Source organism: Syngnathus scovelli, chromosome 2, assembly GCF_024217435.2.
Source record: "Syngnathus scovelli strain Florida chromosome 2, RoL_Ssco_1.2, whole genome shotgun sequence".
Classification (NCBI taxonomy): Eukaryota; Metazoa; Chordata; class Actinopteri; order Syngnathiformes; family Syngnathidae; genus Syngnathus; species Syngnathus scovelli.
Window position 1 is genome coordinate 14,910,572 of NC_090848.1, and position 24,829 is coordinate 14,935,400.

At 42.1% G+C, this 24,829-nt stretch overlaps 1 protein-coding gene across 1 annotated transcript in view; it reads left to right on the forward strand.

The window, feature by feature from the left end:
• plxna2 (plexin A2) overlaps positions 1-24,829 on the forward strand; it is a 141,910-nt gene that overhangs the window by 39,433 nt on the left and 77,648 nt on the right. The gene's annotated exons all lie outside the window — the stretch shown is intronic.

The window sequence follows — 24,829 nt, forward strand, 5'->3', positions numbered from 1 at the left end:
AGCAGATGCAACGCACACTTGCTCAGATGGTTGCTCACTTTTAGCCAGTTGCGTATACAGAAATGCAAACAAAAGACTAAGCCGCGTCTGAGCGCAAGACAAAAAGAGGAGCGCGGTAAAGCCACATCGTACAAGTCTCCAGCAAACACTCTTAAAGCAGCCTCGGAGGAATCTGTGCTCCGGCATCCATTGTAGCCCTTTTTTTCCTTTGCCATCCTCACATGGTTCTTTCTGTCAGTCTCTGCTCACTCAGCATGTTTGCCATTACAATTTGATGTTTCCACAGGCCTTTCCCCTTCCTGCACAGCTTAAATATGCAGCGTCGATGCGGCCTATGTGAGCGTGTGGTTTGTTGTCATAGAGGGTCTGTTTCTGATTAGAGCCCACCCTCACTAAGCTTTCCCTTTGCCGCCACATTTGGGGGGTTTTGCTTGGCAACGTGAAGTGTCAGAGAATCTCATCCAGGCCCTAATTGTTTTAAAAAGGCCGGCAGCGGTGACTTTCTGCTTGGCTCCTTTTGACGTGTCTTTCCGTCCTTTGTTCGCGTTGCGTTTGAAAGCACGTTCTCGCCGGGTTCCTCCCTCCTCTCCCGGGGTGTGACACGCATACACGGACGGATGAAGGGATGAGATGGGAATCTCATGTAGCCTACAAGGCTTATCTCCTCTGGGAGCTTTGGCAAAGCTCATTAACCTTACGGTAGTATCAGCATGCTTCCATTAAAGGGAGACACCTGGATCCCGAGGGCCCAACAGGGAAATGACACGTCCGGTCTCCTTGTTCTCCATCAGCTTCCTTAACACCCTTGAGAGAAGGACTCATTACACCCGAGTCTACCCGGCTCATAGATTGACCCAGGGGGATCCTTCTTGTAATGGTGGCATTTATTGATGTTGAAGTGTTGACTTTTCTTCCCACTCAGCTCTACTGGGATCTTCCTTGTGACTTTCCAAACTAATCCTGATGCCTAAAGACACTATATCAGGAGCACAGAGCCTTTGGAGGATGGACTTTTACGTGCGTTTTCTATACTAATTATTTTTTATTGCACAGTCCTACCGGCTGAGAGTGAGTCCCCAGTTGACCTCACATACTATGTGTTCTTGAAATGAAGCCAGGGTACCCAGAAAGACAGAGAAGATACAGAGATTCATAAAGAAAATCTGAGGAATATTCCAAATAAGTGTGATTGTCCCAGGACCGATCCAGATCGACACAATCTGCTCCTAGGAGGCCGGTCAATCAAAAAATGTTTTGTAAAAACCTTTATAATAGAATAAAATAAAATTGGCACAATCTCGTAGTAGTATCTAATGCTATAGTCAAAACATGCGCCGTCAAATTTCAAATTGATGTTCCCTGTGACGGCTTTCATGAAAATTTCAAAATTATTTCCTCAGTGTTACCATTTTTGATTCCCGCATGTGCCTTTTGTCGGTAATTAAAACATCTTTGCACTGTTTAGAAGAACTCAAAAGTGGTGGATGGTGAATACATGGTTAAGGAGCGGCTTTGACATCCCGTAGTTCAACTGGAAACACTGTAAGCCTCCGGTTCACTTGCAAGTCTCAGATTAGCAAAAGTCCTCTTTAGATCCGGGTTGGCCATTGAAATGTATACTGTGAGTAATTGCCAGTGAAAAGCCTAAATCTTATTTGCTGGTGTGGGCGATGCATCCCAAATCTGCGTCGTGGTTCCCTGGCTGGCGGCGCTTAAGCAGCTTGGTGAAGACTTAGCCTTTCTAACGCTCTCACCCGTCCACTTGCAATACGGCGGCATGCAGATAAGCAAAATTCCAAAAGTACGGCGCCACCTGGCCATGCCACATAAACGCTCAGAAGATCAGATGATATGCAGATGGCTGCTTTTTTGCTGGCTGTCCATGTTTAATTTTTAACATCTCCCTGTGTGCTTTTCCCTTCACTTTTTCCTCCCATCTGTCCTGCCCTCTCCCATTCTATCACTTGCACTACCTATTCCTGGCTGTGAAGCATCCCACTGCATCACATCCCTGTTTTTTTTTTCCATGGCACTGACCTCTTTGTTTCCTCCTGCCGTCACCTTCTCCCTCCTCCGCCTTCCTCTTGCTGCTTGTATTTTTACATATGCTACGCACCCCCACCTCACATCTCCTCTCTTTTGAGCAAAAACTGCATTTCATCACCGCAAAGAGGCTCAAACTTGGAAATAAATGGGCTTTTAAAGGTAGCGCACATTACAAAGCCACTTATTCTAATCTAGTGTGGAACATATGGGCGGCTGTCTGACACTGGACTCAAATGTGGACTGAAGCCAGTTGTGGAATATTTCGAGGGTGTTTTATTTAATAAGCCTCTACTTTTGACTTGTGTGTATGACTTTGACTTTCTCATTCTGACCAATATGAATGGATAAACTAGGGAGGAATTAATCTAATTTAGTGTCATAAATCAGATGTCCAAATGATTTTTCTCATAGGAAATAATATAAATTATATGTTTTAGTGTCTAACAGTCAGCATTTTAAAACATGTATTCGCTGCATTGGCAATGTTTTAAGTAAAAAGAAGTCAACCATTGTTGAAATATACAAACATTAAAACACTCAGTCTCAACGTTAAGGCCTTAGGTCTGCCTTTGGGTTCACCCCCACATACCCCCCTCCCCCCACACACACACTCTGTGTGTGTTGGAGGTCTATGTGGCTTTCATTTTTCTATAATTGCTCACTCACTTATTAAAATAATGTCACTCGTATAAATATTTGACGTGTAGATCCTTACAGGCCACCAACTTGATTGTTAAAGCAAGTCAGCAAATCCCGCTCCAAGCCATCTTGCTCTATTTGTCAAAAGCACTGATCCAATTTTGGAATGCAATCCTTTGATGGACTCAGGGACGAATTTCCGAAGGTCAGCGGTGAGCCAAGCGGCGGCCCATGGTCAACACCTGAGTGGAATGTGGCCAGAAAAGCTCTTTACTCATTGCGCTTTCTGTCAATGGAGAGATTAAAAACGACTCAAGACTGGCGCGCATTCTCCCTCAGCGTGCGCTACTCGTGCTTTTAATGAAATGCGTGTTACATTGTGCTGCTCACTGTGTGCCTCGGTCTCCTTGCGAAGCATGTTAGAATGCCAAGCAGCACAATAAGTGCTGACACGAGGTTCTTTTTCGCCGTCCCTGCGCAGGTAATGGCTCGTGCTCGTGCCGCTGCCCGCGGCCAGCCGGAGGAAAAATGACATTTACTGCCAGCGTAACTAGCTCATTAGCTTCTTTCTCTTTTTGCGCACCAATGAGGATGATGACGGTAGCGCTATGTTACTACCCCGTTTGCTTGGCCCGAATCTTTTTTTCAAACATTATTTAAATATTCCCATTATTTTAGGAAGTGGCTTTGTGTTGCTGCATTTAAATTGCAACACTGAGTGAATACAGTATAGTCATGCCATTCGTTGTTCATAGTTAGTTTTGGCCTTCTCCTCCCCACATTCAGTGAACTCAGCTTTTATCTGATTGGCTCTATTGTTCAGAGCACTATTCAATTTGGGTGTCCTTTCCTCAAAGACAAGGGGGCATGATTACAAACACATGCACACACACAGACGGCTACACGTCATAAAGATGTTTATTCATTTGATTGGAGGCATTGATGCAGCACTGAAAGGTCTAAAAGAGATGCACTTCAACCAAGATAGCCCGTTCCACTGCCATTGGTAGCCCAACAAAAGTGGTTCAGTGCAGATTGGTAATTTCGGTACTGTTTTTAGATGTGCTAAAACTGAACCAAACTGCAAACATTGCTGTTTTTGAGTCGTCCAACAAACTTTTACCCAAGCCAGATTTCAATTTGCATCTACCACTGTTAGTCGTGCATTGAGCAACTGTCAGCCCCCAAACGGTCATCTGAAATTTGATCGTCCGTGCCAGTAATCTCACGGAGTTACAACTCGCATTTTAATGTGCAAGTCTTTCCCCCTCGCTGCTCCTGTGCAAAGTAAATAAACATTAAGGTAACTCGAGTTTTAAAGGGTGTTGGCTCCTGGGTCAGTCGTGAATGATATGGGAAGCACATTGCTTTATTGACATTGATGTCTTTAGTGTTAGGATTCCAGTTTACAAAGAAAGGAATTGTCTTCTTGATTCGTTTGACAGCAACAATTTTAGGCTGTAGCCTATCCTAGCTGACATCAGGTGGGACATGCAACCCTGAACCGGTCACCAGCCAGTCATAGGGCACATATAGAGACGAACAACCAGTCCCACCCACATGCACACCGTCAGTGAGCGGGAATCGATCCCATGCTGCCCGCAAACAAGTCAGCAACATATTGTATATATTCTTCTTGCTGTGGCTTATAACACTTCACTATGTGTCTGTTAAGAGCCATAGGGAGGTGTGAGATGTGTGAACTAAACAGTCTGCGGTTTTTCTTCTGCCATCCCATAAGAAGTGGATTATACTGCACACCTCAAAATAAACACTCCCTTCTCCACCTTTCCTTGTCAATATGTACCCTCATTTTGGACAGAATGATGAAGCACTGTGGCTTTTCCGTCTTGACCATGAAATGAATTTCAGATATTAAACACCCCCCTTCTCCTGGAAGAATTCACATAATTTGTTTTTCTTTGACGCTATTTTTGAATTTGCTTCAGTGGTACCAAAAGTAGTGCCCAGTCGGAGCCATCTGTGCCTCCCACCAGATCGGAAGTAAGCAAACAATGCAATGCTGGCTGAACCTGGTTTATTTAAGGTCTTGCAATTCAAAATGAAAACGGGCATCATTATTGTTTAAGTCGCTGCTAATTTAAGACAGTGCAAGTGAGCCATCTTCTTTTTCCCGACTGCTTTGTTAGCTCAACGTCTGCAGTTTGAGCTCTTAATGACAGCCTTTCACTTTTTTGTAATGATGGCGTGCGCATGTGCTGGCGAGCTCACGTGGGAGACCTTATGTCTTTCAGCGGTCCCTTTCTGCTTTGTTCGACATAATTTGGGTCTCTAAGGAAATTTGGGGCATTCTCCTTAATCCATCATGAGAAAAACAGTATTGTTACTTATATAGTGTTTTGACATGCAGTTCTTCTTCAAAACCCCAACCACAGTCAGAGATTGACAGGCAATTAAGTTGAAGATGTAGCCTACCTCTCGCAGCTGAAATCCGAAATATGACAACTGGTACCAAGAAACTGATAGGCTCAATATGTGAACGCAGCCGAATGTGTCCAGCAGATGAAAACAAACATTGACAAGGTACCAAAGTTAAAGATGCTTATTCATCAGCTGCGGGAACCACACAATACTGCTGTGTGGTAAACTTCATTATGCCTCCATCGCTTCAAGATCATTTTGACAGTCGACCTCCATTCATCCTTCGCAAACTCACTGACTTGCACATTTTTCCTGTAGAATCTATTCTAGCCTGTTTATACTTTCTGTAACGCCCTAAGACCAAACCAAACGCCTTGGCCCTTCGAAGGCACCTAAGACTAACTTGCATCGGCCACCATGCTGATAGCCAGATGTCCTGATATTGACCACTGCCACTTCTACATCAAGTTGGGTGATTTCTAATCGCCCAACCCTTGCCAGTGGGTCAGACAAGGTTCTTCAGTAAAACTAAATAGAAGATTCCAGTACCGGTCAGGTGAGGCTTCATGTTGCGTTTACAAGTTCTAGGTGGCTTTCAGTCATATTACCTTAAGACCCAATCCCACTGAGAGGCAAACAACTCCAAGTGAGTTTGAAGGCAGCAAATATTGCCACGGCAATAACAGCTTGTCAGGTTTACCCATCCCGTCGCCCCGTGTTTTCTCACAACCCATTTTTTCATTCAAACGGGACTACCATAGTCGCTCAGAACATAACAGCATGGCCCGCACCAATGGTAAGCGGTACTGATGTGAACATTACATGAGTCAAATTCACTAACAATCGAGCATTCATAGAATGGCGACGATGCATGTTGTTATCCCAGCCTCTCAGCATGAACTCTCCAAGTGTAGTTAACATGTATGAGAGTGGATTAACATGGAAGCCTCTCTCCTCAGGCGCACTTTGTCACAGATCTGTCAGGTCTCTTGGAGACCCTCATAACACAGCGCTCTCATGTGTCAAAGGAGACTGCCGTGAATTCACTTTCACAGGCTCATGCATGCGCACAAACAAAACCCAGCACGGCTAGGGCATGGGTCAGGGCTATAGTTTTGCATCTTCAGCTCAACCCAGAGACAGATTTACCGAGGCTGAAGCAAAGCAGCACACAAGGTCTTGGTGTGTGTCTCATTACAGCACTTCGGAAAAATAATATGATTCCAACAGGCAAACATGGGTCGTGGTAGTGTGATGGTTGGGGCTGCTTAGCTACTTCAGGACCTGGAGGACTTGCTGTGATTGATGGAACCATGTATTATACTCTTCACAGAAAATCCTGATGGAGAATGTTTGGCCATCAGTTTGTCACCTAAAGCCGAAGCGAATTTGGATTCTGCATCAGTGCAACAATCAAAAACAGATCAGCAAGTCAACTTCTGAATGGCTTGAAAAAAATACCCCAAAACTAAATGAATTCTTCAGAGTGATGAAGTTAAAGTCCACACTTTAATCTGATTGAAATGCTGTGCCATAACCTTTGACAGGCCATAAATGCTCAAACTCCCTCCAGTGTTGATGAATTAAAGCAATTTTTCAAGTGACAAAGATGAAAAAAATGGGCACTTATTCATACAACTATATATACGAAGCTCAGCAATCAAGTTTTGCTCGACATATAATGATCATGTTCACTGGCAACATGTCATTTGTTGGCCATTCTATGAAATGAAAAGAGAGCTGCATGCTGTTGTTTTAGTTTGCTCTTTGTGCTTCACTCCTGTGGCTATTTAGAGAATATCCAAGCTCTGATTTGTGACCATTAAGGCTAAAAGTGCTGCGTATTGACTAATCAAGCTACACAAATCGCCAGATCAGCTTCTTCTGCTTGATTGATCTTTTTACAGCTATCAAACACCCCTGCTTTAATTTGCTAATTACACCCTCTGATCCCTTCGTCGCCATCTGTTGTTTGATGCCTAGCGTTTTGCTGCCTCACTGAGCCCCGTTTCAGTTTCCAACTCACTGTTTGTGCTGTCCCGGTTGAGTAACTCAAAAAGTGCTTTGGTCACACGAGGGGCTGGCTGAGTAACTGCACGGAAAGCCAAATGCTTTTTTCAGGTCTTATTGAAGACCGAAAGATTTTTAAACACAGATAATGAGGTGATTTGTTTGTAGTTGTTCCCCTTTAAAGCCAGTTAGGAGCACGAAGAACAACGACATAGTGTTATGGATTACGGAGGTCAGTCATACTCAACTGAATGATCCCAACTAAAGATGGTTAGTTGGTGACCTCTGGCATCTGCAAGAATGCTTTCACAACCACGTTTTTTATTCAAGGGTCTCATTTGGTCATAGCTGTAGGTTTAGCACCAGTATGTTCTGTAAATCTGACAGACAAACAGATATGGCCTTCTAGATTTTACAAACACAAATTTAAGTGCAATATAAAACAGGATATCTTCTTATTTTATACACGGATGAATGAAAAATGCAATTTAAGGCACATCCTCTTCCTTTAAATATGCTGCCTATTGGCCTACTTAAAGCTCGGTCTTTGTGACATCTCTATGTTCACATTGAGGCAAATATGAAGGGTTGCACATCAAGCCAGTAAGGTTTGGAGGAGTTATAATAGATTAAATCAAATCAAATGGGAAAAATATAGGCAATGTCCCACTCTACCCGATTCTCTAATGCCCATGAGCAGCATGTCAACCTGGGCCCTCCCCCAGTGCAAAGTTGCCCCCCCTGCCCCCATTCTCTAAATTCTGGGAGGGAGACACATGCCCGGTTAGTTCCACCCAGCAGTGTGCCTGCTTGTATTGAGCTTTCACTGGAGATTATTGTTGTTGAATTATGGAGGGCCTCCCTTTTGGACCCATCTGTGGCAGGAGCTGGAGGCAGCAGCAGTGGGCCTCCCCGCAACTGCTGAGGTGTGACATGCTAACCATGCCGCCCATTCTGCCTCCACCCCATCTTTAGTAAACTTTAAACATCTGATGCTCTTGAGTCCCTGTTTGGATGGCAAAGTACAACACCATTTATAGTCATTTGCCTTTTGGCTGCTTTTACAAGCACGTCCGCGAAAGTGTGAGATGGACACATGAGACGTATGAGGGGGATCAGATGTGTTTTGTGTGTTTGAGGGTGGGGGGCATCCTCCCTTTTCCATGTCGTTGCCTGTCTGCTCAACCTAGTCATCCTGCCCTCAGGATGCTGCATTCCTCACGTCCACCTAAACCCAACTGACACCCCCCAATATCACCCCAGCCCCCACATGCAGCTGTCTAGCCTGAACCCCCCTCCCCCCTCAGACCCCATGCATGGGCTCATTGAAGGGGGACACACGGGGCTGGAAGACCCCAAGAGACTGTAAAGCATTTATGCATAAATAAATGTTTGCACGCTTGTATACACACGCACACGTGCACTTTAATGTATGTGGGATGGACGCACTGTACGTAGATTGAGATCATATCTCAGTGACACACTATTGACTGAAACAAAGAAAACAATAAAAATCATGTCCCAAGTTCCCTCTTCAGTTTTCTGTTTTTTGAAAATATGAACAAAAGTAAGCTCAGTTTTGATATTACATGACCCCTTTTGCCCTGCCCCCCTAACCAGACGCTTTAAAAAAAAAAAGAAAAAAAAAAAAAGCATATGGCATCCGCCGCTCTGAATTATCACCTCTGAGCCCCCAAACACATAAAAAATTGTCTGGGGACAACAGTGGCAAAGTCATCACGCTTCGACATTTCCTTTGTCTGTAATAAGCATTTTAGACAATTAAAAAGATACAGACAACAAAAAAATCAAAGCTGCCAAGAACCCAGATTGGCGTCACGACTGTCTTGGCTGCCAGGAGACTGAAGTCCCCTGGTTTATTCTGGCGTGACAATGCTTTCTTGTCATTCTCGCCATCTGTAGTTTTGTCTGACACATCGCGCTTTAGCCGTGGGACGTTTTACGAGACATTTTTGAATATTTTTACCACTCCGACTCAGCAGACAGAAAATTAGTGGTAATTTAACAATATGGTGTGCAGCTATGATGTCTATCACGTGACTGTGGATTGTTAGTACAGTGATTACAAAAATAGTTTGTTTTGTGTCACTTAATTTTATAGAAATTTAATGTTATCCTATTCATATTGTCTACTTTCAACAAGAAATTCCTTGCAGTATACCCTCTTGAACTGGTTCAAACCTTATCAAATAAAGTCCCAATGATCATCGTCACACACACATCTGGGTGTGGTGAAATTTGTCCTCTGCATTTAACCCATCCCCATGTGATTTTGATCCATCCCCTGGGGGAGAGGGGAGCAGTGAGCAGCAGCGTTGCCGCGCTCGGGAATCATTTGGTGATCTAACCCCCCAGTTCCAACCCTTAATGCTGAGTGCCAAGCAGGGAGGCAATGGGTCCCATTTTTATAGTCTTTGGTATGACCCGGCCGGGGTTTGAACCCACAACCTTCCAGTCTCAGGGCGGACACTCTACTACTAGGCCACTGAGCTGGATACAAAGAATACGTGTGCAGCAGGGGGGGAGCCCCATTTCAACCCCTTACACTGAGTGCCAAGCAGGGAAGAAATGGGTATCATTGTTATAGTCACTGGTATGACTCGGCTGTGGGTTTGAACTCACAACCTCCCAAACTCAGGGCGGGCACTCTCCTCTCCGGCCATCTCGTAATCTCACCGAATCAAACCAAATCGAACTGTTAAAGTGTACGGTCCTTGAATTGCTTTGCACCCCATGCATCGAAATGTGTATCGAATCATTTATTGGAATGATGCACACAACTAATCTGCTCTTTTTGACCTTCTCACATGACACTACTTTAGGTTTTTGAAGTCAGTTAACTTGATGAATTCCATAACCATTTGGGGGACTCCCTGCTTCCCCCCAAATGGTTTGTGTCTTTGTTCTAGCCCCTTTGTTGTTGTTTGTGTCATCGAGGGAAATGTGGTTTACACAAAGAAGACAGCTAGCGTGCCGTGTGGAGATATTCGCTGCCTTTGACAAAAAACGCATTTGATTACAATCGCTGACTTGGGCTTCAAGAGCACAGCGCTTGCGGCTCACTCATGTTGAACTCTGACCTTTCCCTCGTAATAAAACCTTGGAGGAGGGCGCGCGTGTTTGTGTGTGTGTCTCACCCGTCTGGCCCCACGAAGACGGAAAAAAAAATGAACTCCCCGTGTCTGCCAAAAACCGTTAGCTAACTAAACAAGCGTCATTGGTCCTTCTCTTCTGTCTTAGTCACTTCCCACATATGGACACAGTTAGTCTTTTGTCATCAGGGGGACAAAGACGGGGGTAAGTTAGGAGGGGGAATAGGAAGATAATATTTTAATGTTCTACGTGCTGTGAAGCTGGAAAGCAGAGCCGCTAACATTAGTGTGGTTTAAATTAAAAAAAAAAAAAAAAAGTGATGACTTTTCCAGAATTAGGTTTAAAGCCCATTTGTTGGGATAACAGGAAGCCACAGAGCTAAGGGGGATTTGATTCACACAACCCAAACACGGAGCCGTCTGGCCGGAGTCTGTGGTCTTCCAGATGGAAAAAAAAAAAAAGTTTGACATGAGGCCTTTTAGTTGTGTCCATCCCGTGTTTGACAGTTCGCTCTTCAAAAGGATTAAAAGACCTTGAATCGTTCCCAATTGAAAAGCGTGAAAGCAGATTAGTATGTCCGATTAGCAGGATGATGTCACCCCTAAACGTGCTCATTACACGGAGGTGCGACAAAGACAAAATGACACCCGTAACGTGCATCCTTGTTGTATTTCACACTAGATTCACACTATTTTTTTTTTTTGGGGGGGGGGGGGATCACCTTTTGATTCTCCAAAAAGTCTCACAATTTTGAAACAGACTTTTGGAAGAATACACAGCTTGAAATGTAGAGCACACAAACGCTTTGAAGTTGAGCCGTCATAATGTGTGATGTCTGGAGAGATGTCAGCATATTACGCCAGTCTCCAGCTGAGCGAGCATCCAAATAATCAAATTTTCAAGTGCCTTTTGCTTTCCCTTTGGATTTTTTATGATGCCCCCTACGAAAGGTAGCAGTGATGGCAAAGAGCAAAACTGTAATGGCGGCTATAAAAGGAAATGAAATTTTATTGCGTCTCACTGCAACTACAAAAACAAAAAGACACGCATTTCCATTAGTTTCTACTGAAAAGAAACTGTTTCCAAATTTGAAATTGGAGGGAGACCACCACCCCAAAACTGGTTTATTTTGACCTTAAATGTTCCCCTGTAGTTTATTAACGCAAGACATAGGTCACAAAAACTGGTTCATTTGAAGGAAGCCGTTAATCCCTCAGGTGATATGGGCATGAGTCAGTCAGGGTAGACAGCAGGAAAGATCATGTTCACCCCTCTGAGAGTCTATCAGAGCACAGATAGTCTCTGTGAGCTGCTCTGTGCACACTGAGACGAGCTGTCACAACCCTTTAGACCCAGCGGTGTGTGCATGCTTTTGATAGTAGAAAAACAAAATACAATTTGAGTAATTTATTTTTATTAGTTTTCCTTGAATTGTTCATGACCGAAAGTGTCTGGTGACTATCTCACCTGAATTCAGCCGAAAGGACAATCTTGCCAATTAAAATGCAAAGTAAAATGATTCATGTTTTAGGATAAGGAGAAAAAGTACTCTTTATACTACTACTTAACAAAGACATGTAGTTATAACAAAATTAAATGGAATATAAAAAATTAATGATTTACTCATTGCTTCTCCTTCTGGTGTGCACAACTTGGCCACCGAGGGCAGTATAATACAGTCCTGCAGGCAGAGACAAAGAAGCCTTTCCAAATACTTTCGGTAACTCAGTCTGTCGATGTGTTGTTTAAAACTTTATAAAACCGCCACATAGATGCTATATTGGTTTGGGAATGTTTGTTAGCATTCAGCTACGACAATTTTCTAAATGCAAATAGTGGTTGTTTTAAATACTAAATGTGTAATTTAGTATGTTTTATATTTAGTTTGACAATGAATTTGTGGGTGTGGCATGAGAACAGCTTGAAGCCAAACTGAATTTGAATTCTTCCCAACCTGCCAAACTGTTGCTTATTGTAAATTCAGTTTCCTCCCCCTTGTAGTCGGAGCCCAAAAACATTTTGTGATGTAATATTCAAAATTCTAAAAAGCTGACACCTACTATATGATGTGTGGACATTGCCAGCTATGGAAGTAGAAATTAACATATTACAAAATCAAACCCTGCGGCATACATAGCCTACTGTATACTGGGACAACCCAAGTCGCCCGGCTCAACGTCATCACATCACTGTGCGTGGAAACACACAGAATATCATTTGCATGTAAATGAAGAAGCCGTTGGTTGAAATCCTTAAAGTTCAGCCCTGAAGGGGCATAGGTACTGCTTTGATGTAACGAGTCACCCTCTCTGCAAACACGTGATTATAACACACTGTTTTCACAACTTTGAAGTGTAATTTTTGTTACCCTGGGAAAACGCATTGATCGAGGATCCCATCAAATGATATTTCCTCCTGTGGTGCGTCTTGCACATCCACGGTGGCCACACACTCAGGCAAACACGCAGACACACACGCAGGCTACTGACCGGCACTAATGCTCTAATGGCGCTGTCCTACATATTTGCTCCGCAAGTGTCTGTTGGCCACTTTTTGCTCAGTCGCTGCATGCTGGAGGCAGACTTGAAGAAGATGGGAGAAGGTTGTCTCCAGGCTGCAACTTATTTCTCCTCGCCCGTTGCCACTCTAAGATGACACTATTGTATTTTGTGAAGGATTTAATTACATTAACTAGCATAACAAGAAGGGCACTGTCCCCTAAATGACTGGGACAGAAATGTTCAAGTTGACAGTCATCAACATGTTTTAGTGACAAAAAGCAAAGGCTTGAAGTTAAGGGAATGGTTTGTGAATGACTCATGAGGGCCACCTTAGCCGGTTACTGGCTCCCGTCAGAACCTGACAGAACAGAACCGAGCTGAGCCGAGATGTCTTTTGTGTGGGCTTCCATTCATCCATTTGCCCTTAAATCCTTCAGTGCTCCCGTCTGCATGTGGAAGAGTGAAACAGACGCTTTGTGGTTTGATGGAGGTGGCTATTGACCCAGTGAGGCGATGAGGATGGAATACTAATAGACTTAATGGAATTAATGTGGCTGTCACTCTTGCTTGGTGGGCGGAGCTTCAAGCTCCTTCCTGGCTGATGTTTTTTTTTCTTTTTATTAACTGTTATTGTTACCTTCCTATTCAGCATTGATTCATGCCAAGCTGCGTCCTACTGCTAGTCTCTTGTAAAGCGCCCCGATCCGCTTTGATAACGGCGCTTTGTTGCAAATGTCATTTGTTCATTCACTTATTGATTTATAAAGTGGCTGTGATCCATTTGTCTATTTTTCTCCTGCCATCCTTGCGCACAGGCCAGGTTTGCGCATTGCACATGTGCACCACCTGTGTTTGTGAGTCAGTGCCTGTGTGTTTTTGATTCCTCGCCCCAGGCAGTCTGTGTGTTTGCGTCTGCGTGTGTGTGTGTGTGTGTGCGTGCGTGTGTGTGTGTGTGTGTGTCTGCGTGTGTGCGTGATTGTGTGTGTGGTTTTGATATTCAAAGCAGTGTATTTAGTGCCACCAAATTAGCATACTTTAACTGGTTTGCTCTATTCCTGCCAGATCGAGGCTGGCATTGAATTCTGGCACAAGATTGTTGAGCAATTTTAAAAAGCTTTAGAGGAGATTCATAGAGTGGCTAACTCGCACAATTACATGCGCGGTCCTTATTCAGCTCAATCAGACTCTTTGTATGCTCATCATCTATCTACAGTGTGTATTCTTCCACTGTGAGTCAATTTTGAGATTATAAAATGAATACTAGCCTTATTTTAAATTTCACCTACGTCACAGAGAAAGATCATTGTTCATAATCTTTTGTTATTATGTTAAATTTAATTTAAATGTCAAATGTACTAATGGTATCAGTATCAGTGAGTGCACAAAAAAATGAAACTTATATTGGTATCGGTCTGAATCCAATATGCTTAGTTTTTGTTAATCATGTGACCCTATAATTGTGATATAACACATAGAACTCTTGAACAGCTTGACTATTTTAAGATAGCATACGTCAGACTTTTAAATGTTCACATTTTGATTTTTTATTGATGTATGAGATACATCATATCATCATTGATTAATCATCATAATATGCATTCTGCAGTATCAAATCGACATGCTTGAATTCTACAAACAAAATGCTTCATTATCAAAATATCCCACTTTTTTAAGGGATCTGTCAGTCTGTGTTGCAGTCTGTCGCTCTATCCATCTATCAAAAGCAGTGACACTCAGTGATACCCATTTTCAGCTGGTTCCCCACTGATCATATTAGCACAGGTTACCATGACAACCTCCAGAGGGGTTGGTCTGCTTTTCTGAAAGCATGTTGAATGGGGTCAGACAATACAGGCTACCCCCAATCGTGGCCTTGCAAAGGTCTGATTGGATAACCCGGGGCCCCCCCGCAGTTCATCTCACTTTCTTGTCCCCTCTTACAGTGCTTTTGCTGCTTAACAAGGTGAGAGGTTCACCAGTGTTGTTTTTTCTTATCCCAGTCTCAATGAGCTTATCAAAAGGGAGTCGATTTCTTAAGGCAAGAGGCAAAAGGTTGTGACATCGCCATCTGTGCTGTTCTGTTGTGGTATGCATTGGACTAAGGATAGTGCAAGCATTAGTTTATTGAATGCATATTATGTTGTTATGATGATGTAATTTTGGATAAGGATAAGTAAGGCATTCAGGTTGGCCCGGTCAGGACTCTGAAGCTAAAAAAATAGTCTGCACAAACGGCTTGTACCAAGCTAACTCAATGACAATGTAACAGTGCGAATATGGCACCAGACATACATAAAATATACCTAGTTAAGAGGTTTATTCTGTTTCCCTGGCTATCCGTATTTCCGGCAGCGATGCTTTTCCCCATCCGCACCTTTTGGTCTTCCTTAGGAGGAATATGGAGAACATACGCGCTTGCAGGAGTTTTTATAAAAGATGACCTACATTATCACAGCCTTGATGAAGAAAGACATCATTGGCTGTCGAAGGCTTCAAGCGATCTAAAGTTAATCAACCACTCGCTCATCAGCCAGGGGAATTGTTCCTTAATAGTTATATCAAACGCTACATGAAATATACAGTGACATTATTCAAGATCATACAGGTATGACGACATTATGCTTGTGTTTCTTTTTGCTGTGAATTTCCGCTGATACTATTTTGCATGAAATAGCTGTCGTGTAGCATTCCTACACATTTATAAAATGTCCAGCCTGAAATCCAATCTAAGATAAATAGGGTTTATTGACAAACTTGAAACTATTAATCCTTGCTCTATACTTCTGTCATTTTTGTCTCATAGCGACTGATACAAAATTGTACTTTATCTAATTATACACTATAATATATTGTATTTTAATCTTAATTTATATTGGGGTATTTATTGCAAAGATGACTTTATTTGGTCCAAATTAACATAGAACTAGGTTATGATACAGATTTAAATTATACTTAGTTACCAAAACATTGTATTTATTATAGCAGTAGTGGCATTTTAATGTTATTTTCGCAACCCTTGTCCTCAACTGGATATTACAACCATATTGCGACATCATCTGTTTACATACGGCATACTATACATAGAGTTGCTTCTCCATGCAGACACTTTTGAATACTAAAGAGGAACTCTAGCCATCCGTTTTCTCTCCCCATGGAACTCCTTGGCCCGCATCCACCACGAGCACATGGCCCTCTGGTAGGTGTTTGGAGCTAAATATAGACCTCACATGGTGCTTCATTCTTCTGCTGCGATGTTGTAATGTCTGTGTTTGGACTGACTACTATTCAGGCCTGTTTTCATCCAAACATGGCTTCCGTGGTGTCTGATTTTGAGTCGACGGGATATTGGGGAGGAGGCGGGGGAGTGGGGGCTGCAAGTGAAGAGAAAGTGCTGGTGTAATCACGTTTTAGGTTGTAAGTTACGGCACCGACGGCAACATTACAGCACTCAAATGGAATTGAATGGCTTGTGGACATGATGTAGATGGCTGCTCGTCAAGCCTTGGTGAGACTTTGTTCCAGAGGATGTTTGTAGAAGCGGATTGGCTAATGCGGTTTGAGTGGTTGGCTCATAACTTGCAGCTTTTAGCCCCCCTTTCTTCTGCAATCCTGTGTAGTATAGAAAATGGATGGATGGAATAAATTTGGGTGGGGGGCCAAATATTGGTCTATTCGATTCTTGTCGGCCATTTAAATGCAGTAGGTCAGGCCCTAATAATGTCATTATTAAAGGTAATGTTAACACACTATCTATTTCAAAAGTATATAGCAAACTCATAGCCTTTCCGCATCCAGTAGCTCTCAGCTTCCAAAAGTTTGGCGACCCCTGGACTAAAGCTTTTCCCTTCAGGGTTAAGGGTAAACATTCTCCACTGTTCACCAGTTAATATTACTACATTATTTGATTGTTTTGATTATTTGTTTGATTTTATTGCATCATTTTATAAAGCTGTACAGTTTTAGAAATGTTTTGAAATTCCAAAACATTGAACTAGTTTATGCTTTTTCAAGTTGATGGTCTATTTAAGTCCCACAGGTCACGGTAATGCACATTTCATACCATTGGCAATCACTCTAATCAATAAAAATAACCTTTTGTCCATCTGTGAACTCTGAATGCTTCTTTTAATAGCAACACTAACGCAATTTTCTTTCCTTATCACTTGTGTCATTTTCTGCACCAACAGCTCTTGGTGCATCAACACTTTCACGGGCAATCAGGCCCGATTGAATTGTATGCAATCAGTGGTTATTCCATCTGATCATCCTCCACCCGCCCGCCTGACAACTCACAATCACACAAGCCCTGACTATAAACGGGCTTAATTTGTAAAGTGGAGGACACTGTTAAAGCCCTTTGAGTCCCTAAAAGGTTGAAATACACTGTACTGTATTAAAAAAGCCCATTTATCCTTTTAAGCTGATGTGTTCTGATACTGACGGAAATCAATACAAAAAGCAAAAGGTCATCACATGTGATTACTTGGCTACAGAGTCTTGTCTTCCAATCTGGCATTCATGAGCGAAGATGTAAAGTAGGTTAAAGACCTTGTGCGCAAAGCTCGGAGGCAAATCAATAAGCTTTATGTTGCCTGGCCAAAAATATGAAGTAATTACTTGGTATTGACTAAAGGTCATTTCAGTAGATATAGTGGCCTTGGAATTCGTTAAGAAGAGAATTATTATGCTCGAGTGTTGATTCAGACCAAGACAAATTACAACCCTCCTTATTAGACCAGGGTTATAATAGTTTGGAATTTTCCATTATATTTTATTTTCGACTTGGTTTAGTTAGTTTTAATTCATATTACAGCTTTGTTGTAATTTTTTTAAATCAAAAATGCTGTTTTAGTTTGGCTTTACAATGGACAACTGCAGTATGTGTGTATTTACATTTTTGGCTTCAATTTATGACGTTGTCCTCTGTAATATTTGGTTTGGAATGGAAAAAAATATTGAAGGTTTTCTAGGGGTGCACAAAGAAAAGGTCAAAGAGATGTTTTTGTATGTACTGTTATTCCCCCTTTACTGTCTTTGCTCTCTCCACACCCCCATGTTTCTTCCTTGTATCACCACGTAAAAGCCTCTCCAATCAGAAGCAGGCTAACATATGACTTATGGGGATCGTATCTTGCACTACAGAAATGCTGTGCTGGTTCGAAGCATCTCACACACACACACACACACACACACACACACACACACACACACACACGCACACACGCACAGCGCAATTCTGCACAGTATTCCCTACTGACACACAAATTCTTCAAGCTGACAGCAGTGATGGATTAGATGCGTTATCGAGACAGAGCGAGACTTTGCTGTGAAGGAAAAAGAAAGAAAGACACACAAGAAGCGGCCGTAATCTGTATTTTAGTCCATCTGAAGTCAAGAAATACAATAGGTACATTTGAAGGCATGTCTGTGTGTGCTTGGTACATTGTAACTATCAGGTTCTGTCAGGTGATTAGATGCGAGTTAGCATTTTATGCTTCTGCATTCTAAAGAATCATTTTATCCATTGTATCCAGTTGAGTTTTGTTGTGCGTTTGTAAACGCATGTATTTATAGCAACAGATGTTACTGCACCATCAGCCAAAAATGATATCTTCCGTAATGTTTTATGTCAAAAGGTTGATGAAACTATTGTTATGAATCCCATATTCAGAATAGAAACCACATTTATCTCCACATAGTACGTTGCGGTTATCTATGACTATAGGGGTGGAAATTGGAAAATACAAGTTCCTAGAATTTTATTACTTTGCATTTGGTTGTTTGCTTGCCTAATGATTCCACTTGCCTAATGATCCCACAATTCCTTTTATGTCAGATACGTGCAAAGGAATATAAAAACTTCTAACATGCAACTTTTTATCATTTATATCAGTAGTCTTCAATCACATATTATTGTTATTATTATTATTATTATTATTATTATTATTATTATTATTATTATTATTATCATCATCATCAGTAGTGCACAATTATATTAAAAAAGAAAAAATATAATTTATTATATTATTATTATTATCATGATTATTATTGCAGCAAAACATATATCTCCAAAAATGTATGTTGACCAGGTCGAAATATTTATGTGCAATATTGTACTGGTTCAAAACTCTTTGAATATTTAGTTCAAGCTATTATTACGTACCAGCAGGCATTTTGGGGAATTTCCCTAAGCATGAACTCTTTAACAGAGGTTTAGTATTATAAGGTCCTGTGGTAGTTAAGTCAAAGGTGGAATCAGTACCCATACAACATGCTGTCATCTGTCACTGTTTGCAGCTCCCAGCAGGGTGGACTGACAAGTTGCCTACCAGCTCCCCTCACAGTTTGATGCAAACCTTCGGTGGCATTGTCACACAAACACACACACACAGTCACTGCCATTGAAACACCCGACCTTCGGTTACAAAATTATGCTTTGTGCATAGCTGAGGTGTAAAATCAATCGTGAGTCAGTTTTTGCCTATCAGATGTTTTTAGTCGCGCCTACGTTAGTCAACAAGACAAACCATCTAGAGAGTTTGTTAACATCGGAGGTCAGGTATTTTATTTATTTTTTACATTTTTCTACATTTGTTAAATTACATTATGGTCAAGATAGCAACCTTTTATCTAAGTGAAAATACAGACTCCTCAAAGCTGTCACCACTTTGTCACTTGTCAATCTCCTGCAGGTTGTCAATCTAAAATATAATTTTTGTTTTGATAGCGCTTTCACTAAAGCTGTCGCTGTAACAAAGCGCTTTACAGACCCTATAACTAGCCATCACATTCACTGTCTTTTACTATGGCTGGGCACAATTGCTACGGACAAACTCTTTGGAAGTGCTCGGTAAGGCACAGTTATTGTGATTGCTCCAAATCCTTCTGACCTGTCCCTTTCACAAGCTTCACAACATCACTCGGCTTTATAAACGAGACGTTTTCCTCAGCTAAGCCTCTTCTTTTGGATACTGTAAGTGTCGGGTGTCCGTGCATTGAGAGGAAAAAAAAAAAAAAGAAGCTGTGTTCTTTTACAAAATATACAGTAATCCAGTGTGTGGGATTGGGAAGATAAGGCAAATGTCTCTCACTTTGACACCTAAAATGGCTGAACTGGATTAGTGCCAATGCACGGTTGCGGCCACTCGTGGGAGTGGGATTTTTTTTTTTTTACCCAGATTCTAAAGTACTATAGTGGAACACAGAATACAATCAATTCCACAGTGGTGGTCCTGACAGTTTGAATTTAGAATAGATTTTGAAGTTAAAAATTAAGAATGGCCTTTATGAAGTGGACAGCAAACATTTGAACTGAAAGGAAAAACGCCAAAAGTCTCTAATGCTAATTGAACTCACAAAATCACAAAGGAAACTCACAAGGAGAATCACAATTTTACCTAAATGTAGCTGTAACACCAGAAATTAATAATGATACGTTATAGTATAAAAAAAACAAAAATGTGAGGTGTCTAACGGCCTCACCGACAACTGAAGCCTTTATTTACACCTCTGAATAAGAACTTTGTTAACACCGCCTCCACGTCAAAAACTTTACTCTTCTTCATATTTAGATGTGATTTTTTTCGCGGGTCAAATCTAATTACACTGCAAGCCAGAATCTGCTCCCCCTGATTTAGATGGTCACCAAGCTGCTCATGGTTCATCATGCACGGCAGCAGTTTCAACGCGTCATCCTCGCTGGGCGACATTCAAGCTTCCACTGTTTACCATGTACAGTATACTGTCTGTACTATTCTAGGACAAATTACAGGTTTTTCTGTCTTTGCTTTTCTTACTTCCTGGTCTGAGGTGTCAATGTTGAATGCCCTCTATATCGTTGCGGTCAACCTTTTGCGGGTTACAATCCGCTTGAGTAGCCAAAACCCGGTGGCCGAGTGCTCGCCTCCTTCAGATGACTGTGTTAATGTTGGCAGCCACCCACGTCCACCAGCATCCACATTGCAAAAAAGCTAACCTTCCTCAAGGCCGAGGTGAGAAAATAGATTTTTCCGAATCTGAAAAGCAAACATCGCTTTAGGTAATGGTGAGCAGCCGTGGTTGTTAAAGCAGAAATATTCTTCACAAACGAAGAAAAGTGTCCACTCAGCCAAGCTGCAACATCAGCCAAGCGTCCCGAAAACGAATCAACGCTTTGTCATAAGTAATAAGAAACTTCTTGGAAAGCTCAATCAGTCTCACATCGACACTGTTATTTACATTTGAATAAACGGAATACATTTGCTTGCCGCAGGTTATTTTCTTTTTATCTGAGAGTGGCAGCCTCCACGATGCAAAATGCAGACATGCATTTCAAGGCACCGCTACTTTTGCTTTTATTTATTGCTTTGCACTCAGCAAATTGCTTCACACAGTGGGGGAATCACAGTCTGGCTGCCTGTTCAAAACGGGCAAGGGCAGAGGGAGCGGAAATGGAATGTGAGCGAAGGCCAATCGGAATTGGAGTTTGGTCAACCTTCAAACGGTTCGGCGGGGTGCTTACATACTCTGATCAAAAGCACCCCTCTGGCTCTGGCGCCTGTAGCTACAAGGAGGGTGCCTCTGATGGCGCTGCCATGGCTTTCCTGCTGCCCATCCCATTGGCCCCCCAACCGCTTCTTGTCTGCCATTTAACTGACTGTAGCACGGTTATCAGTGTTATCACAATATTGCTAAAAGAAATGACAAAAATCACATGAACGAGAAACCCGATGCACTTTGACTAATTGTTTTTTGTGTCCTCAAGCCTGCGGCAAAGATTTTTGTGATCTGATCTGTATGCTGGGTGGCACGATGGTGCACTGACTGACTGGGTCTAACCTTTCATTCATTTACATAGTCATAAAACATAATATTCTGTAAGCATTGAAAGATCAGTCGGAATGCTCTAAATTGGCAGGCACTCAATAGGTTCTTTCTCTCTTTGGTTAAAGGTAGGCATTGAAAGTGTTAACAACAAAAGTTGTAAAGAGTCCTTAACCACTGTTACCAACAGAAACAGTTCACTTAGTGTGAAAGCTTCTTTGGATGTGAGTCAGCTCACTTCACCTAACTCCTGATTACTAATTCTTGTCATGCAGCAAGTGAGGGATCCAATCTAAAGTAATCTCACAGTCTCTGTGGTCAATAGAAGCGAAACATGATATTTTATGTCCTTCTAGACTTTTGAGTGCTCTGTAGACAGACACTGGCTAATAGCCGTAGTCTATAAGGATCATGGGGGATCACCTCGCAACACGTTGGGTGGCTCTTTGGGGTTGTTTTCTCCCAAAGCAGAGGGGCGGCACGACAGAAAAAACAACCTTGACACCCAGCGTGTAAAATAAAGCCTAATGGGGCGGAGAGGAGATGGTTTGAGGTAGAGTTAATGGAGGGTTTTTTTGGCACTGGATTCACTTACACAGGTACTACAAGATGGAAGCATGAGGGTAAGGTGGTGTGGTTAAGAGTGTGTTTTGCACTGAATTATTTTTGGTCCAATGGTTCCTCCGTTTCCATTTTCCCCTTGCACGCTTGTTTCGCCCACCCAGAGGTGATCCTGTGGAACGGCTTCACATGCTACAAATATGCCCGCATGGCCGTTGGTATGTGTTTGTGTCTGTGTGAATGAAACATTTTTTCCATAAATTACAGTTACTATAAAAGATCAACTTGGTATTATGAATAGCAACTGGATGTGGGTGTGTGAATTGGTCAAGGCCAGGCAAAGTACCACAAGAGTCCGTAGGTGTCTAAAAGCTTTCCTTTCCTACAGTTTTATTCACATTAAAGCATTCCACAAACAAGCTAGAAATAAAATGAGAAAAACAAAAGCTTTGATTCTCCAATAAATCAAAACAGAATGTAAAGAACATTATGATGGGAGTGGATATAATCATGTCACATTAGCAGGAGTCCCTGTATAGAAGCTTCGTAAGCACCACACCAACTTTTCATTTAATATGACTAATCATCATCAGTCTGTGTGTGTGTGTATGTGTGTGTGTGCGTGTGTAGGTGTGTGTAACTGATAAACTTGAAATTCACTGTGGGGGTGCCTGGGGTTTGAAGGTCAGGTGAGTTGTGATCCTTGGTGCCTGCTTACAAGGACACACATTTCTGCTCCTACAATGTACGCACACTTTAGCCATGTCAGACATGCTTTATGGACAAGATGGCACTCCCATGACCCCGCCCCCCGCACGGCCACAGCATTCACACACATATGGTTTTCACACGTCGTATTGTTTTATAGCGTTGGGATTTTTCATAGTCAGCAGACTACTTCCTGGTTGATGGAGCATTATGAACAGATGGAAACTGCCGTTTATGATTCTGGTGGATGCTTTCAGTGATGCTATTGTAAAAATAAATACAAAAGTGTAAATACAATGAAAGTAAATACACAAAAGTGCTCCCACCCTCCCACTGCATCGTCTCTTGACTGACTTACAACCTTGACGTTCCCCTCTGTGATGCTTTATTGAGTGCCGGCCTGCTTTCTGATGCTGTGAGCATCTGAATAGATGGATGAACGTTCGGGCGCAGGGATGCTGGCGGCCATAGTCGAATGATAGAGCCATCAGCTTTCACGGGGGAGGGTAGGGCCGGCGATATTTCACATGAAGAGACATCCCGTATGCGTCGGAAACCTCGTGTTGCCCTTTAAGATTTACATTCGTCCATCGAGTTTGGGAACTGTGCTGGTATCCGGTTACGTGAGTCTGAGGGGGGGGGGGGGGGGGGGGGGGGGAGGGGTTATATGGCATGGCTATTCCCACTGTTTTTGTGGTAACTTAGCCTGTAGTTCCAAGTTTTATTGGGGCTAGGCCATCATCCATCAGGCCGATGGAAGACAAACAGAGCTAAGATTTCTCAAAGGCCTAATAATATCAGCTAATAATTTAGTGGTAACCCCATCCTGCATTGCAGGGGTCAGCCAGTCACCTCCTCCTTGAGAGTAAATCACTAAAAGAAAAAGTGAATGCGCACCAAGCATAAAACTGCCCCCCACCTACCGCCCCGCTGCTCTTTCTTGACAAGATTTAAAGACCGTTGACAGACTCTGCAGATGGAGACAGTTCCCCAACCCTTTGCAATCTTTAGTTTCACTTTTGCAACAGCAGACGAGAGCGCATTTTAAAAGCAAGCACACACAGACAGGCACACGCACACACAAGGAAGAAAAAAAAAAACAATCCCGGAGCTTTAACTTGGCTACTGTTGATGCCTTTCGGGCTTTTGACAATGTGGAGTACTAATTAAGTAGATTAAACATATTTTGGCACTCTCAGATATTCTGCTAATCAGTGCAATCAAAAGGAAAAAAAAACAGTTTTTTTTCTTACAAACATTGCCTGTATAGAATAAGATGAGGAATACAATTTGCTTATTCGTTAATGTGGGTGGTGTTAGCAAACAAGATTTGTAGATGTTTCTTGGCAGTGTATCATGCAGTATATCATCTCCTACCCAGAGTATGATGGGTTCCTATATTCAAGAACGAGCCCCCCTTTTCATTTATTATGAACATGATACTTGATGGAAAATCTATATTTTCCAGTGCATCCTACTAGCTCGACTCACTTCTTTGGAGCTTTAATTTCCTTGGTGTGGAGAGGTCAGTTTACTGATTTCAAACAGAAAAAAAAAAAAAACAGACTAAGATAATGTCAGCAGTGGAACAAGGACTTTTATTGTCACCTTTTCACTAGTATCTAAGGGGGTCCCGATCTGATAGTGATATTTGATGTCAGTTTGACATCAGCCCAAAAAACCTTTGGGATATATCAATCTCCTCCTAAATTTATGATATTAGCATTGATTTACAAGCAGTCCATTCCAGATTCTCCCCCTGTTCTTCTATCCAGCGCTGTCTGGACCTAGCATGAGGTTGGATTTATGCTACCCAAATATTTGGAAATATTTTCTTATATCTACTGTTGCTGACTATTGTTCTTTGTTTGAATAGTGTCACTTGATCAGGACTCTTCCAACATTTGACACACCCTTTAAAGGGCATACAAATTGGTTTGGCTTTGACCCAGTAGATTAAGTGCACACCAAAAACATAAATAGAATAATGTATATTCCTTACTGCTATCATATCAGACTGTTATCTGTATCTGACAGTACAGTATCGGTATTGTATCGAACATGAA